Here is a 19516-nt window from a genome sequence, read left to right on the forward strand (position 1 = left end):
CTTTTCTCTTATGCAGGGTGATTATTCTTGGAAGCAGAGCATAGTCTCTTACAGTGAGATGCCACACCTTTCTTGACATTTGTACTATACATCTTATACAGGTTGTAGCATACTTGGGCTTCAAATCCTATGAGATGCTTCAAACCTCACCTGCACACACATGCATGAGGTTGAGTGGAACTAACGGTGTTGTCACTCTCCTCCCTTACATGGATCACCTAGAAAAAATCTAGGAGCTAGTTTTCCATGTCCTTTTTTCTCCATGGATCACCTAGTTCAAGGGCCGAGATGTCCATGGTTCCTTTTATTCGCTTTTCTTTTCATGGATCACCAAAGTGTGTATTCATGTTCTCTCTTCTTCCTCTCATGAACTCATAATTTTACTATTGATGGTTCATGAATGATGTCAACTTTTCTGTTTTATGTGATTATATGTGTTCATGAGATGACATTTTATGTTTCAAGAATGATATTAATTGATTGCGATATTTTTCATATTGAGGTCTCTTTGACTAGTTGACTTGAGGTCTTAAGATATTAGCTTTTGTTGTGTGACTTCTTATGTGTACTTGCATATGATTGAGTGAGTTAAGATCCTAAGATTGGGGGTTTGGTTCCTTGAGATTAGTGACATCTTATACTCATTGTGATCTTGCTCTATATCTCTCATCTTCATCTCTCTTTCTTTTACTTTATCGATAGTATTGGCGTAAGCCATACTCTTGCTAAAGTGGGGGATAAATGTAGCGTCATAAAATTACCACCCTTGCAATTTTGACCACGTTCTAGGTCCTCACCCTAGCGACTGCATCTCCCTACTCAATTGGGACCCCTTTTTGCATCATTCTTCCAAATCTCCTCTTGTTTCAGCCCTTGCATCACCTTGTGACCCTGTCCAAGCCTCAAAATAGGGCAGGATAGGGGCATGGTGCCCCTGTCCCCCTTGGATAGGGGCATGGCACCCTTGTCCCCCCTCTTTGGGTGGCCCAAAAATGGGTCCATCTGACCCTTGGACCTAATTTGTTCTTAGGGATCTAGTTTCTCCTATGTCAGCCTTTGGTGAGATGAAAATTATCCTCCTAGGCAAGTATAAAAAGGGATTTAGTCCTCTTATTTGGATAAGGAAAATTCAGGAGGAGGCCTTCATTATCATCGTCAAGTGTTCAAGTGTTGAATTATTCAAACATCTCCTTCTTCATGTGTGTTCTTCATTTATCCATTGGAGCAACATTACAACACTCATTTGCAGGCATGTGTGCATGTTAGGGTTTTGTCATGTTACATACCATTTCATGCAACACTTATGATTACTTTCAAGAAGCAAAGCAACTATCATCAACAAATTGTAGATCTACAAGGTATACATTTCCATCATTTACATTTAAGCAGTTGCAATTACTTTCTTTCAAGGTTGATTCCTCAACTGGGATTTGACTAAGGAAAACCCCTATCCACAACCCTTCTTCCTTTCTTTTCTATGTTTAGGTTGTAGGTGCACAACTGTAATTGCAGATTTAGGCTTCATTTTTATAGACGGAAAAATCCTTTTCAATTCACAGATTTTTTGGAGGACCAGGTGTAACTTCAACTTGGTCCCGACAACTTTTCTCCAAATTTGTAGGGCAGATCTATCAGTCTAAATACCTCAGATTCAAAGTTACAATGCGATCCCAAATTGATAGCTCCTTATTTCACTCATTTTTGTCTTCATTTTCTGCATAGTCAACAAGTCAACTTTTCTACTTACAAAAGAGGGTAAATTGCATTGTACCCTTGTAATTCACTTAGTATTCAGGCCCTTATTCACTCTAGGGTTTGTATCTAGTGAATTCAACCCCTCTTTTGAATGTAAAGTATCTTCCAAGTGAAAATCATCCTAGTGATTTCCTTTCTCTCTCCTAGGTGGGGAATCACTAGGGTTCAATCTTCCACTTTACAGGACCAATTATGAACTTTTGAACATGTGAAACATTCAAATTGAAAATGAAATAGCTACTAGCTCCAGTTGCTTTCTCGAATGTGTATTAATGGTGGCTTAATGTTGATATTCAAGGTGAATTTACATTCATTTCTTCACTCAACCATAATGAATTTTTTTTGTTATCTCCTAAAAGTGATTAAGGTGATCATGTGCAAATAATTCAAGTTGTTGTGTTATGCTTCAACTACAAATTAGGGTTTGGAGCATAGCAGAACTAGTGATTGAATTGTAATTTTAGATATTTGACCTGTTTTCTTTTTCAATTACAATTTAAAATATCTGTGAGGGAATTGGGTATTTTCCTTTCATTCAAGGGTTTGAATTGTACATAATTATTATTGTTTGAGTTTCTTCTCTGCACCTTCAACATTTAACCATAAGATCCTTAGTCTTTTCAAACCTGCCCCGTAAAATGGTCAAAACTTCAAGGAACACTAAAAGAAAACTCCATGATGATATAATTGCCTAATTGCCCAGATCTTCTAAGACAAAGGAAAGCCAGAGGGGTGAGGGAAATATATAAATTCTTCATACATAAATATAGTAGTTATTGGGACCCCATAATCTCTTTAACTAGTTTCCAATTGTTTAGAAAAGGTTATAATAAATCTAAAGGTAAAAGCCCTGTTAGAAATATTTGGAGCTATAACCTTGGGAGGTTGGTTGTGCCAAATGTATTTGTCAATGTTTACCTAGTTAGAGATATTGCCAAGGTGAATGACCCTAAGAAGAGGGTTCTAATGAGAAAAGATGGAAGAGAATTGATGATCATAAACAAGGACATGATAAATTTTGTTTTCTAGTTGAATAAAAATGTAGCATTGCCTAATATTGAAGAGCAATTGAAGCCATAATTTCATTCAATACTAGGAGTTTACAAAATAAAGCTCTTGACCTTCAAGCTACATTAGTTGTCATGGAATGTGAGGTAAATCCCTCTAAAAATGCATGCTTCTTACCATATGGATCTATTTGAGAACTATTTTAAAGAAACTTACTGTGTTCTTTGCCATATTTTCAAGCTTGATGTTGAGATCAAAATCCCCAACTACATGTTGGTTTTGTGTATAGATATCCAGTCTAGAGACCATAATAGGTTGTTTGACTATGTTGGTTTTCTTGCAGAAAAAATTCACAAGGCCTTAGTGGATGTAAAGGTGGAGCTTCATAGAGTGCATTTTAGATTCTACTCCATTTTAATGAATGTAATTCTTTGCACTATCCTAAAGATGTGGGAAGAGCCATTGAAGGTCATTCCTAAAGATGGTAAGATCGATTTGCTAGTCTAAGAGGGGAATTATGTTTGGGATATACATTGCACATTAGACAATTATGTGTATTTTTTAAATTAATTTATTAGAAAATTTTTCTCCCAACTTGGTGAAGATATTAACTAGGGACTCTTTGAGTGAGTGAGAAGATGCTTGAGACCCAAGGACCTGGCTCTTGAATACAATGTTGATCACAATTGGGGTGATTGATTCTTCTACAAAGATAGAACAATAATTAGAATTTATAGGTCTCTAGTGTACCTACATATATTGCCAAAATCCATCTCTGACAAAATAGCATTTATTGAGATTATTTGGAAATTAAATGAGTATTATAAACCACATTTGAGAATGCATAAGAGGGGATCATTTGTACCACCATAGATATATTTTGTAGATTTCCATGTATTTTCCAAAGAAGCGCTAGAGCTCATCATTAATTTTTTGACTCCATACTAGATGAAATTGGGGGCATCAAGACAGTTTGACCTAGAGGGATTTATCAGGGAGTTGAAAACCCCTTATAAAATAATTGCTTACTTGCATGAATATGATGAAGGAGAATATATGATTAGAAATGTAGAGAATTATGTAGAGGTGCAAAATGTAAGAGAAAATTAGCATAAAATTAAATATGTTGAAGTTGATAAGAAAGGAAGAGACCCTACATACAAAGGATCTTGGGAGGAGTTCAATGATCTTGTGCTAAGATGACAAGTGATGTATGTTTCATACAAGTATGAGGTGGACAAAATCAAGTTGGAGAGGTTGGTTCCTACTGCCCCTATTTTACTCCCTATTATACATGTTTCTTGATCCCATTGCTTCATCATCTTCTCAACCATAAACGTTTGCACCCATTACCATTCTATAAATACCTAGGGTTGTTACACTATTGCACATTTTATCTCCTAAAAGGGATCCTATAGAAGAGTTTTTGAATATTGGTGTTGAGCTTGACCTATAAGGCCAAGAAGGAGAAATAATCGAGTTTGATACTCAAGAAAAGCTTGCAGAAAAGAAACCCCCCCAAAAGGACTCTAATCAAATTTATACTAGGGCACTTTATATGTAGTGCATGTACAATGGGACAAGGAAAAGTGGGTTTTTAATTTCATGATTATAACCACCCAAAATAGGCTATAGAAGACTCAAATAATTTCTTGAAAAAGACCAAACTGAGATCTAAGCATTACAATTGCCAAAAATAAGCCAAATAAGGCCATGTGCTAAAAGTATAATTTTTTTCTCATAGTGACTACAAACTGATAGCATTATACACTTTGAATAAAATTGCAGTTGAAAAGGAGTCCATATAAGCTCAAATGATGCCCCAAAAATTGTAAAACCAAATATTTTGAAAGATCCATGTACAAAAATAAAAAAATTCCCATACCATTACAAAGAGCATGAAATTTTTCCCCAAATAAATTTTTTTCTTGAAAAAAGGAGTTCAGATAACAGAGATATCACTGTTTGAAAATTACCTATGTAATTATAATGCCTAAATCACTATCACACATCCAAACTTCAAATGGCTCTAGATTTGGCCTCCAGAGTCGGATTTGGATGATACAAAAGGAAATTATAACTTTCTCAAACCTTTTGAATCTAATGGTGGGATTGGATCTGACCCAACAAGCTCCAATTTTGACTAGTAATAGAAATACATGAAATCCAAAACCCCAAAATGCACCAAAATTATCTCAAATGGTAAACCAATGGCACTCTAAAAGCTCTAATACCATGTAAGAATTGACTATAGAAACCCAAGATCTAGAGGCCAATTGAATATTACAAGCAAGAGGGATTAATAGAGACAAGAACAATCTGTATTGTCATCAAGATGCAAATAGCTGGATGAGTGAACAATGTACATAAGTCCGCTTATAAGGCAAGGCAAAGGAAAATGATAGCGTACAATAATGACATTTTTCTTAATGAAATGCAAGGGTAGGTAAGAGTTAGTTATAACTCAACCACCTAACACAAAATAACTATGCATCTTAGGAAAGGATAAGTCTACCTAAAGTGGAAATGCTTAAACTACTCCCATGCAATTCACTAAGCTTAAGTCAAGTGCAATTATATCCTAGGGGATAAATAAAATAGATTAATTACACCAACAATTATTATAGTAGAAATATTAAGAATTAAAAATTGATAATGGTAGTGAATTTTGTTCTATATAGTTTGATAGGTTCTATAAGGAGAGATACACAAGACAACTCCGCACACTCTTTAATGAATTGGAGTTATAGAGCGAATAAGCATGACATTAATGGAGAGGGCTAGGTGTATGCTTAGTGGGGCTAAATAGGAGTAAAGGATATAGGTAGAATTGGTTGCTATTATATGTTACCTAATAGTATGTATCTTATATTATCACTCATGGATAACTCTTATGGATGTCTAGACATGCAAGAACCTTCAATGCAACATCTTCATGTTATTGCTTGCAATGAATATGTTAATATATTGAGGGAGAAGCAATTGAACTTGGTTAACAAGGAAATGGAGCATTTGAATTGGATATGGTGTTGATGTAAAAGAGAACAAGATTTGGGATGTTTTGGTTGATAGAGTTTTAGATAGTTACAATGTGATGTTAGAGAAACAAAACCTTCTCTTACAATTGCATAGCTAAAGGGGGACAAGAAGTTGTTTTTCTAGATACAACTAAATATTGAGAAGGCAAAAATAGAAAATTAACTACAAGTTCATGAAATAACAAATTAGGAGGAAAGACAAAAGAATTTATAATATGAGGAAGTACCTCCACCTTAGCTTTTGAGGAGGTCCAAATGGTAAATAAAGAAACCAAATATATATATCTTGCCTATTATAGATGCATATTAACTATGTTAAGTAATATTGATAAGAATGAAAATATTGAGGTTGTTAGCAACAACCAAGAAGGAAGACTGAGAGTGGGGGGGGGGGGGGGTGTGAATCAATTTTCACCAAAATATCAAACAAACTTAATCACAAAACATAAATATGATAAACTGCAATAATAAGAGAGGTAAGCAAATTAACAACACAACATGCAACACCAAGATTTTGACATGAAAAAATCAGTTAAGCGAAAAACCACAGTGTGAACCTACCCATAGTAAGATGATACTCTACAGTAGTATGTGAAAATGTTACGATGAGGAATGCACATGAATTCAGGCACACTACCTAGAGCTCATTACTAAAATATAATGGCTCAGAAGGCTACAACCCTTAGGGAAGTCTCACTGACTTACAATAAGATTCAAACTACAATTTGGAAGAAATGAACTGAAAGAATAGCATCTCCAAATGCCTGATTATAGTTTCAGTTAAGCATAGATGTCTTCCCTGCAACACCAATCTCACCTCAAACTCAACACCAAAGGATAAATCACTTGTTTTCACATAAACCTCTCTTTGATAATGTAGACACAACATTGACACCCAAATTACATGACTATATATCTTATATATATAATTCATCAACCTTGACAACAAGATTGGCTAAACCCTCAACCCTCAATTACAAAATTACATCACACGATACAAATATCGACCACTGGACCAATATAATGGTTTACATAGCATAACATGTTCCTAAATCAAATTCCCAAACATACAACACCACAGAAAATTATGCCAAGATCAACCATAACATGCTACACCACCAGGAAAACTGACTGATAAAAACAACCAAAAACTTGCACAGCGATCAATGCGGATTGCCAAAACAAATATGATATGACTAAGAAACACCAACAAGCATGTTATAATCATCCCGAACAATTTCACCAATACCATTTTTCAAATCTTCATCGGTCAATGTCTAGAAGCTCATGAACACAACCACTCAGTAACTGTCACAAAGAAAAATACCTTGCAGAGCACCAAACCATGATCCATCTGAAATGAAGATACACAAGGCAATCCCAATCAATATACCAAAATCTTAGCACAAGATACAGTCACATCAAAATATATCGAACGATATACCGAACTCTGCAAAATAGTGATCAACAAACCAACACTACAAACTGGATCATAAGATCTACCCAATCTGCAATCACCAGAGAAAATCACAGGAATATGTTGACATAAATGACAACCACATATCTTTGAAGCAACAATGAAAAAAAATATATCCAACAATCTCCCCCTTTAGCATTGATGACAACATATGAATGTGAAAAACAATCAATGCAAAGAAAAAAAGATATCTCCAGAAAACTCCCCCTAAGATCTAGACAGATAAAGTAGTTTTTCACATGATCTCTCTCCCCCTTTGACAACAATGCCAAAGCACACAAAATAGAAAACCAGACTCTCTCTCCCCAAAGATAGAAACATGAATCTCTCTCCCCCAAAAATACATAACCAGATCAACAAACTACTCCACAAAAGGAGCAACACCAATACACCAATCCAGATAAAAAGATAAGGCTCTAAAATCCACCAGATTGATGCAAATTAATGCATCTTGTTCTCATTAGGAGGGGTGGATACCCCTAACTTGTCTCTCAAGTAGACAAATATATCTGTAGACAAAGGTTTAGTGAAAATATCAGCTATTTGTTCCTTTGTAGATACATACTCCAGCTTCACCTTCTTTTCATTGACTTGCTCTCTCAAGTAATGATATTTGATTGACACATGATTAGTCTTTGAATGTTGCACTAGATTCTTTGACATGTTAATAGCATTGAAATTATCATAGTATATAATAGTAGGCTCATCATAAATAATTCTGATATCTTTCAACATTTGCTTCATCCAAACTACCTGAGTGCAATTACTATTAGCAACAATGTACTCAACTTTAGCAGTAGATAAGGACACTGAATCTTATTTCTTTCTAGCCCATGAAACCAACTTCTTACCCAAAAAGAATGCTCCACTGGTAGTGCTCTTCCGGTCATCAACATCACCAACCCAATCAACATCAGTTTCAGCACAAAGCATGAAATCATCATTCCTCAGATACCACAATCCATAGTCCACACTTCCCTTCATGTATCTAAATATCCTCTTCAAACAGTGACATGACTCTCTTTTGGATCAACTTGATATCTAGTAGCTATGCACACAACATGCATAATGTCCAACCTAGTTTGAGTAAGATACAAAAATCCACCAAACATATATCTATACAAACTTTGATTAGCTTTAGGAGATTCATCATTTTTAGACAATTTACAACCAGTCACCATAGGGGCTCCAACCGATTTGGAGTCATCTAATCCAAACTTCTTCAACAATTCCTTCACATACTTGGTTTGAGATATGAATATACCTTTTCCAATCTGTGCAATCTGTAAACCTAAGAAAAATTTGATCTCACCAATCATAGACATCTCAAATTCCTTCTGCATATCACTAGAAAACTTCATGCTAAGTTATCGTCACCATCAAAGATTGTACCATCAACAAAGACTTCAATAATCATGATGTTATCATTTTCTATCTTAAAGTACAAATTACTGTCAGCAATAACTTTACTAAATCCCAATTTCAACAAATATTTATCTAGTTTAGCATACTAGGCTCTAGGAGCTTGTTTCAATCCATAAAGATCTTTCTTCAACTTACAAACCATGTCTCCATCATCTGATAATGAAAATCGATTAGGTTGTTCAATGTAAACCTCTTCCTCAAGATCACCATTCAAAAATGTAGATTTGACATCCATCTGATATACCTTGAAATCTTTATAAGTAACATAAGCAAGCAAAAGTCTAACATATTCAATTTTGACAACCAGAGTAAAAGTCTCCTCGTAATTAATCCCTTCTTTCTATGAGTATCCTTTGCAAACCAATCTAGTTTTATTTCTGACAACTTCACCAACTTCATTCAATTTATTTCTGAATACCCATTTAGTACCAATAACATTCTTATCCTTAGGTCTAGGCACAAGTTCCCAAGTATTATTCTTTTTAATTTGATCTAGTTCTTCTTCCATATCTCTCATCCAACTTTCATCTTTATAGGCTTCAACAACATCTTTAGGTTTAACTTTAGAAATCAAGCATATTCTTCAACAACTAACCTTCTTCTATTCATCAGACCTTTATTTTTATCACCAATAATCTGATTTTCAGAATGATTCAGTCTTACATACCTCAGAGTCTTTTGATTGTTCTAATTCTTAGGTTCTCACACTCCTTCACCAACAACATCTAGATTCACAATCTCTACTGGACCATTCTACCTAGGCTCTTTAGGATAAATAGAGGCTAAAACAATATGTTGTCCATCATCATAACCACATGCTTTGATCTCTTTCCCAAGGTTCTCATCCACCTTCACATTTGCATTTTCTACTATCTTTCTTAGTTTCGTATTAGAGCACCAGTAGGCCTTTCTCTTTTTTGAATATCCCCAAAAAATTCCTTCATCACTTCTAGCATCAAACTTTCCTATATCCTCATCTCTTTTGATATAACATTTGCTACCAGATACTCTGAAATATCTCACTGTAGGACCATGACCAAACCAAATCTCATAAGGGGTCTTACCAGTATCTCCTTTGATGTGAACTCCATTGAATGTGTAAATAGTCATACTAATAGTTTCTCTCTAGTAGATCCTTCAATCAACAGAGTCCTTGCAATGGCCAAAATAGTTGGGTTCTTCCTCTCAACAACTCCATCCTACTAAGGGGTTCTAGGAGTAGATAATTGTCTTCTGATTCCATGCATCTTACATAATGAATTGAACTCACTAGAGCATAATTCTCCACCTCTATCAGATCTCAGACACTTCACCTTCAATCCAAACTCAATCTCAACCTTAGCTTTGAATATCTTGAATTTAGCAAATGCTTCTGATTTCTCCTTTAAAAAGACAACCCACACCATTCTATAACAATCATCAATTAGCAACATAAAATATCGATCACCCTGCACACTTCTAACATTTGTAGGTTCACATAGGTTAGTATGCAAAAGATCTAGGAATCCATTAGATGTATATTGTTTACTCTTTAAAGAAATTCTTGTTTGCTTACCCAATTGACATTCCTTACATATCAAAATAATAGGCTTAACAATTTTAGGCAGATCTCTAACAACATGTGTAGAACTGATCTTAATCATTGAATTAAAATTTACATGACACATTCTCCTATGCCATAACCAACTCTAATCAATATGAGTAATCAAACAACTTTTCTCACCAACATTATGAAAAATGTTACCTTTAGTCTTAGTTCCAGATGCAATCTCTATACCGGAGGCATTCAAGATCTTGCATTTACCATCCTTTAGTTATAAATCATAACCTTTATCAACCATCTGTCCAACACTCAAAAGATTATGTTTCAAACCTTCAACATACAAGACATCATTAGTGTTATGCTTACCATCAAAAGAAATAGAACCTCTCTCACAGATCACACAGGCTTTGTCATCTCCAAATCTAACTATTCCACCATAATACCTTTTGATACTCACAAATTTTCTTTTATGACCGGTCATATGATGTGAACAACTGTTGTCAATTACCAATTCATCTTTTTCTTCAACTTTTGTAGCTAAAGCTTTCTCCTAAATAGTACAACTAGTGGAATCAACAAGTACAGGTCCATCTTCCTTAATGGAAAGGAATACAACTTCATCTCCTTCAGATTCTTCATTTGTAATACCTTCATCAACAACATAATAACAGTTTTTTGATTCCTATACTTCTAGTTAGTCTTGTCATACTTCTCATGCTTGTCATATCTATCATTCCTATCATGCTTATCAAACTTATCATATTTGTCATACTTAGCCATTCTCTCTGGGCATCTAGAAGCAAAATGTCCTATCTTGTTACAAGAGAAACATTTCAAAGGCAACTTTCCATCATACTTACCGACACATTTAGGCAATCTCTAGAAAATAAGTGCTTCAAGTTCATCCAACTCTCTTTCTTGATCTTCCATCTCTCTTCTCTCTCTTTCATATCTAGATATCTTGCATTCATCAGGATCATATTTCTTCTTACTAGATACAAATGCTAATGCTCTAAATGCAGTCTTAGACTTTCCATGTGATTCTCCAAATTCGCTCAACTCAAATGCATCAAGTTTTCCAACCAACATATCTCTTGTCATAGTAGTCACACTCCAGATCTCATCAATAGCAACAACCTCATGTTTTTAGGTAGGAGGAAAATATCTCAACACCTTAGCAACAATTTCATCTTCCTCAATGGTTCCACCAACACATTTGATACCTACGACAAGATCATTCACCTTAGCCATAAAAGAGTGTATGTTATCATCATCTCCCATCTTCAATGTCTCATAATTTCCTTAAAAACTCTGCAACTTAGCAACTTGCATTTGTTTATCACCTTCTTACAGAACCTAAAGCTTCACCCAGAACTTATGTGTGGTCTGAAGTCCCATTACATTTGTCATCTCAGAATCAGTTAAGGCACTAAGCAATGCTTCCTTCTCTCTAATATTATGTTTAGCTTCCTGAACCTCATCAGGAGTAGATGGTCCATTCTGAGGAAGAACATAGACATTCTTTGTAATCTTCCAATAATCTTCACAAAGACATTTCAAGGTCACTTCCATTTGGTCTTTCCATATAGCATAGTTACTTCCATCAAATCTCAGACTATCCTTCTTAAAAATAACACCTTGAGCTGTCATCTTGGATCTCCTCAAGTAGTCAAGATTCTACCGGAGGATCTAGCTTAGATACCAATTGATAGCAAAAGCCAAGAGGGAAATACTGAGAGGGGGGGGGTGTGAATTAGTCTTCACCGAAATATCAAACAAACTTAATTATAAAACATAGATCTGATAAACTACAATAATAAGACATATAAGCAAATTAACAACACAACACACAACACCAAGATTTTGACATGGAAAACCTGGTTAAGGGAAAAACCATGGTGATAATCTACCCATAGTAAGATGATACTCTGCAATAGTATGTGAAAATATTACAATGGGGAATGCACATGCATTCAGGCACACTACTTAGAGATCACCGCTCAAATATAATGGCCCGAAAGGCTACAACCCTCAAGGAAGTCTCACTGACTTACAATAAGATTCAAACTACAATCCAGAAGAATGAACTGAAAGAATAGCATCTCCAAATGCCTGATTATAATTCTTGTTAAGCATAGACGTCTACCCTGCAACACTAATCTCACCTCAAACTCAATACCGAAGGATAAATCACTTGTTTGCACACAGACCTCTCTCTGATAATGTAGACACAACAACAACACCAAAATTACATGACTATATCACCCATATATAATTCATCAACCTTGACAACAAGGTCAACTAAACCCCCTCAACCCTCAATTACAAAATTACATCATAAGATACAAAGATCAACCACCAGACTAATATAATAGTTTAAATAGCATAACATGGTCCTAAATCAAATTCTTAAATGCACAACACCACCTAAAATCATGCCAAGATCAACCACAACACGCTACACCACCAGGAAAACCGTATAACATGAAAATCGTCACCGGTTGATAGAAACCACCAAAAAATCTCACAATGATCAATGCAAATTAGAAAAACAAATAGGACATGACTAAAAAATACCAACAAGCATGTTTGAATCATCTGGAAGAATTTCACCAACATCACTTTTCAAATCTTCATCGATCAACGTTTGAAAGCTCAAGAACACAACCAATCAACAACTATCATGAATAAAGATAACTTGTGGAGCACCAAATCATGATCCATGTAAAATGAAGATACACAAGACCATCCCAAGAAATATCCCAAAAGCTCAGCACAAGATCTGATCACACTGGAATATACCAAACTCTGCAAAATAGTGATCAACAAACCAACACTACAAACCGGATCATAAGATCTACCCAATCTGCAATCACCAGAGCAAATCATAGGAATATGTTGACATCAATGAAAACAACATATCCTAGCAGAAATAGTGACCAACAATATCCAACAGAGGTAACATGAATAAATGATTCTAACACTTGGAGGAAGATCATGAATAACCTAGATATAGATGCATTAGTAAATAATGATATATCTTATTAAATTATTTAAAGTTAAAGTAAATTTATAGTGGACTAAAAAGGTTTTTTTGAAAAAAAGTCAATAGAGGTCACATTTATACAAACATATTTAGTAATAGAGGTTTACAAAAAGTTACCAATGATAAAATATACAAACAAAGAGAAATAGTAATATGACTAAAATTCCTTTAAGGAAAGAGGAGAACCATCAAAATTCTGATAAGAATACATTAGTATAGAGTATATTCAAAAACAAAAATAAGGGAGGTCACCTTATCTATTGGAGATCCTAGTTAGGGTTGCAACATTAGGAGTTGTAGAATGAAGCTGTGTGTTATTGTATGCATGTATGGTTAAGAGGTGCTAGGGTATATCCACTTTCTCAATTGTAGATTAAATGTGACCCTAATGTCCCCATGAGTTAATTCTAAGGTAGAGATAGTTACTTGAAGAGAATCTACCAAAATACTAGATCTCAAAGCTACTAAAGGGAAGAAGAGACACACAAATATGAAGAAAATAACCAGTGTATATAAACCCACCATTAATAAGGCCATCATTTTCATCATATTCCTTAGACTATTTTCCCCTATTTGAGAATTACCTATTGTATGTTGAATATATATTTATGCAATGAATTTAGCTACGCCAATTTCAAATTCTAAACTAAGAAGAAAATTAGAAGCGAGCAATGGAACCTAGAAGATTAGGTAAAAATAAACCTATAAGAAGGAGATAGAGGTGGTAAGGCCTTCAAAAGGAGGGAGAGATCAAAAGAGGGACTTGGATTGACTCATTTAGAAGAGGATGAATGAGATTATTATTTGCATCATAGGGGATACTAAAAGTGAAAAATAATTGGTGAAAGATACAAATTAATTTTAGGAAAATGGTGTCTCAACCTTGCAATAACAAAATGTTAAAGGGGAAGTGTTGATTCAGGTACTCAAAGAACCATCTTTGAGGTAGGTATTTATAAAAAATCATGAAGATTATCTCCTACAATATTCGAGGACTAAATAATCCTCACAAACAAGATTTAATAAAAAGTACGAGTAGAGACAAAAATCAGGATATTTTCTTGATTCAGGAAACCAAAATGCCTAAGGATAAGGTTGAATGTTTGAAAATGTTTAGCAATGGTGGAGTTAGTGGTGGTAGTTCAAAAGGGGCATCTGGGGGTATTGCTACTTTCTAGAATAAAAATAATGTTAAAGGAGAAGTGTTGATTCAAGATAACAACTTGGCTTGCATAATATTTAAGCATCTGAAAGAGGGAACTTCATGGGTTTTGACTAATGTGTATGCCCCTAATACCAAAACTGGTAGAAGTGATTTCTGGAAAAAGATTATCCTCGCTTAGAAGTATGTTTGCTAAAGATAGCTGGATTATTATGGGGGACTTCAATAACCCTCTGAGAGAAAATGAGAAGAAAGGAGGGAGCCAATCCAATTAGGACAACAGATTGAATTTGATGGAGTTCATCATTAATCATGCTCTCCATGATCTAGATTTGCAAGGAGTTAAATATACTTGGACCAACAGAAGGAGTGGTGAAGACTTAATTCAGGTCAGGCTGGATAGAGCTTTAATTTCTCTTGATTGGTTTAATTCTCATTTTTGTTCTTTATCTACTCATATCAGGGGCGGGTCGGATTATTATCCTATATCCTTTACGACTGGTACCAAGAAGGGAAGAAGACATTTCCCTTATAGATTTGAGAGAATGTGGACAAAATACCCGAACCTTGAAAGCAAAATCAAGGAATGGTGGCAAGTTGGAATTGAAGGAAATGCTATGTATAAGGTGGTCAAAAAGTTGAAGTTTGTGAAAGATAATGTTAAAAGATGGAATAAGGAGTCCTTTGGGAACATTGTTGCTTCCAAAGCTACCATTCTCTTAAATCTGAAAGATATCCAGGATGAGATTTAGAATAATGGCTACATCAAGGTCTCTAGAGAGGTTGAAGATGAGATTCTCATGAAATATCATGATATTATAGGTAAAGAAGAAACATTCTGGAAATAGAGGTCAAGAAATATCTGGTTGAAGGAAGGGGATAGAAAAACCAAATACTTTCATATGTCCACTTTGAAACACAAGGCCATCAATAGGATATCTCAGCTTAAAGTCAATGGTAGAACTATTGAATATGAAGAGTCTATGAGGAAGACAACCCTGGAGTTCTTCTCCAATCTCTTGACTAAGGATCATAACCTAGACCTTCAGGCTCAAAAGGACCTTATAGATTGTATCCCTTCTATCTTGGATGCTGATAGGAATTCCTATCTTACTGCTATACCTTCTAATGATGAGATTATGAAAGCTGTCAACTCTTTTGAAGGTAATAAGGCCCCAAGCTCGGATGGTTTCCCTATGTTCTTTTTAAAAATGTATTGGCATATTGTTGGAAGGGGTGTATCAAGTGATGTGAAAAAATTCTTTGGTGCGAGGAGAATCTTGAAAGAACTAAATGGTACTTTCATTTCTCTTATTCCCAAAAAGATGGGTGCTGATACTATGGATCTTTTTTGACCTATCAGTCTATGCAATTCTTTATACAAGATCATCTCAAAGGTTTTGACCTCTAGAATCTTGACTTTTCTCCCCTCTGTTATATTGCCTTAGCAAAGTGGCTTTGTCCCTGGGAGACAAATTTTGGATTTGATAATCATGGTCCATGAAAACATTCACTCTCTCTATAGTGCTAAAAAAGAAGGCTTCCTTTTGAAGCTAGACTTATCTAAAGCCTATGATAGAGTTGACTGGGGATTTATGATGAATTTTCTCTCTGCTTTTGGATTCTTCTCTAGATGTATCTATCATATTTTGCAACTTGTTTCCTCTGCTTCTTTTTCTATTTTGATCAATGGGTCTCCTTCCCCTTTTTTCAAATCCTCAAGGGGTCTTAGACAGGGGGATCCTCTATCCCCTGTTCTTTTCATTATCATGGCGGAATGCTTGGGAAGATTTATAGGTAAACTTGTTGAGAAGGGAGAGTTCAGTGGGTTGAAACCTTCATCGGTGGACCAAGTCTGCTCCCATCAACAATTTGTGGATGACTCCATTATTATGGGGAACTCTTGTTGGCATTTTTGATGTTTATGTTGTGATTGTCATTGATGGACACACACTTGTATTGAGATCCCCTTTATATATATGAGCTCATGCTCAACCGGTATTTGTTCCAACCGGTATGTTGTATTCTAGTCTTTAGACTAGTAGTGATTTTGCAGAATGTGTTTCCTGGTCTGAAGCGGCATGTCAACCCCAAGTGGTTCGTAGATCACAAGCGGTACAAGGAAGCAAAGCGACACAACACATTCTTACCAGTCTTCATTTTTGTCAAACCGGCAACCGACATTTTGTATAAATTGGTAATACTCTGTGATGAGTTACCAACCGACATTTTGTGATGAGTTATCAATCCACCGATTGTTTGACGGTGCCGACACATTGACGACGATTCTTGTGTCGTGTTACTGAGTATGTCTAGATTCACTTAACCTAGGAAATTGTAATGTAATCCTATTGGACCGACATGAAATCAGATTCCTTTAAAAGGACATCATGTCTAGGGTTTTCAAGTTGTGAATGGGGTTTATGTTGAGCTAGGGTTTAAGGTGGAAGTGGAGAGCGATCTTATCAGAGAAGATGGAGTTGTAACTGAGAGAGAGATAGAGGAGACTGAAGTAATGCTGGAATGCATTAGCTGTGAGCAATACTGGATCTAACCAAGCAATTTGTGCTAGTAGATAGATCAAACACTTGTTGATTACTCACATCTTTAACAAGTCAGTAGCCCTTAACCGGGTAGGCCTCAAAGCCTTTGTAAAATCCTCTAACAAGGTGGTTCACACATGTCAATCTGAAATCCTCTAAAAAGGTAGTCTTTAATTGGACTTATGTCTTAATAGAGATTGAGATTCCTAATAGGATATGTTCTGGTGAAGAACATTGTAAGACCTTAACCGGTCTGGTTTCTATTCTGCAGATAGTGACTTGTGAGTTCCATCTCACCGTGGTTTTTCCCAGTTGGGTTTCCACGTCAAATATCTTGTGTTATGGTTGTATTGCTTTTGTGGGTGAATGTTTTATTTGCATTTTGGTTTGTATGTGTGATAACCGGTTTGATTGTCAGACTACTTTGCCGGTTTATCTTTAGACTGTGTAAGTGTTTTAGTGCAAAGATTTTTGGCATACTAATTCACCCCCCCTTAGTATTCATCAGTTGGTATCAGAGCCAACCTTTCTACAAATTTAACCACTTGGAAAGAGATATGGGGGAATACACCTTGAGGGAACTTACTCAACGACTCACTAAGTCTGAGCAAGCCTATGATGATCTTATGGTCAAATACAAGGCATCTCAAGCAAAAAGAAGAGAACATGCAGAGAGGCTGATGGAACTATCTGAAAGTAGTTCTGAAGATGAAGCTAACATGGAAGCTATGATTGCTGAAGTGAATAAGTTGAATGATTCAAACTCCAATTTGAGAAAGGAGTTGGAAGGACTGACTATTCGGTTTAGCCAAGAGCTTGAGAACCGGAGAAAAGCTGAAGATCTGGTAAAAGACAGAGATCATGAGATCTCCAAGTTGAAACATGAGATTAGTGCACTAACAGCTCGCCTCCATGAGAGTAGAATGGAAAAAGAAGACATGCAAGGAGAACTGAACATTGCCATCTCTGAAAATGCAAGTCTTATGGAGACAAACACTACTATTTCCAAAGAACTCTTTCAGTCAAAGGAAATACTTGCTAAGTTTGGCAAAAGTACAGTCAGGCTAGAGAAAAAGCTTGAGTCATCTAGACCGGCAAAGAATACCAATGGTCTTAGTTTTTCTGGACATGAAGAAGGAGAATCCTCAGGAATAAATGCTAAAGCATCAAAGAAGAAACCAACACTCAAAGGAAAAGGTAAGCAAAAATTCAAACCTGTTTGCTTTAACTATCTTAAAGAAGGACACACTGCCAATGTATGTAGGAGCAAAGCCTACAATAATTTTCCTTATTTTATCAACAATGTACCTAGATCCAATAAGTTCAATGGTCATTGTTATGCATGCAACAATTTTGGGCATAGAGCATTTGAATGTAGGTCTGCAATGGATAACACTGGAATATATCCTCAGAGGATCCAAGGAACTGGTCCTAAATCTTTTATGAACCGGAACCACAACCGGTTTAATGTCTTCAATCATCAGTCAAGAAGTGGTGGTCATCAAGTGGCAAATAGATGGAGAGAAAGTTGTATGATCTGTCATGGTCATGGTCACACTGCTGCAACATGCAGAAGGAAGAATGGAAACATGTAAAATGGACCTTGTAGAGCACCTGGACTTGTTTGCTATCACTACAACAAACTGGGTCACATTGCAAGATTCTGCAGAAGCAGAAAAAGTATATCTGATGATATACCAGTCACTCAGAAAGGAGAAATAGATGTTGAAAAAGTTCAAGGACACATGAAGAAAACATGGAAGAAGAAACCAATATTATTGGAGGAGGAACCAGTTTCTGCACCTAGTGTGGAAATATCAGAACTAACAAACTAAGCCTCAAAGGCTTAGGGAGAGCAAATGGCAAAATGCTTTCGAACCCCCGGTCAACACCGGTAAAAGACCTTAACCGGTATGCTACACTTGTTGCTTGGCAGAAGATCAGAAACGGTAAAAAGGAAAATTAGGGTTTACGCCCTAATATAGGAGCATTAATGATGGTAGGTGAGAGACATGTATAAATGCTTTTTTCAAATCATTTCTCACTATCTGTTTTTGAGTGAAGAAAAGTTTTCAAGTGCAGAGCGAAGAAAAGGTGTTTTGAGCTTAGATTTCAAGAAATTGGAGAGCTTTGAAAGAGATTCAAATATAGTTTGCAAGCGGTAGTGGAGAACTCAAAGCGGTGATTTGGCATCTGATGGAGAGTGAAGTAAAGAAGAATTAGGAAGCCCTAATTTCATGTTAGAAAGGTATTTTTTGTGTTCTTGAAATACTCTTCAATGGCTTCCGCATCTCATACCAGTTCAAGCACATCTATTGAGTCAGAAAGTTTTATTCAAAGGAAGGGAAAATATAATGCTTTGTCACAAGTTCCAGCTAGAGTCATAGTCGACGAAGGAATTTTAGACTATATTGATTGCAAGATAGAAGACCTAGGGTCCTTAGCCATTCATAGTCAATTAGGTCTATTTTGTGGAAAGGACAAAAGGATCAAACCGGAGTTCAGTATCTTAGAGAAGA

This window comes from Cryptomeria japonica, chromosome 4, assembly GCF_030272615.1.
Source record: "Cryptomeria japonica chromosome 4, Sugi_1.0, whole genome shotgun sequence".
NCBI classification, from domain to species: domain Eukaryota; kingdom Viridiplantae; phylum Streptophyta; class Pinopsida; order Cupressales; family Cupressaceae; genus Cryptomeria; species Cryptomeria japonica.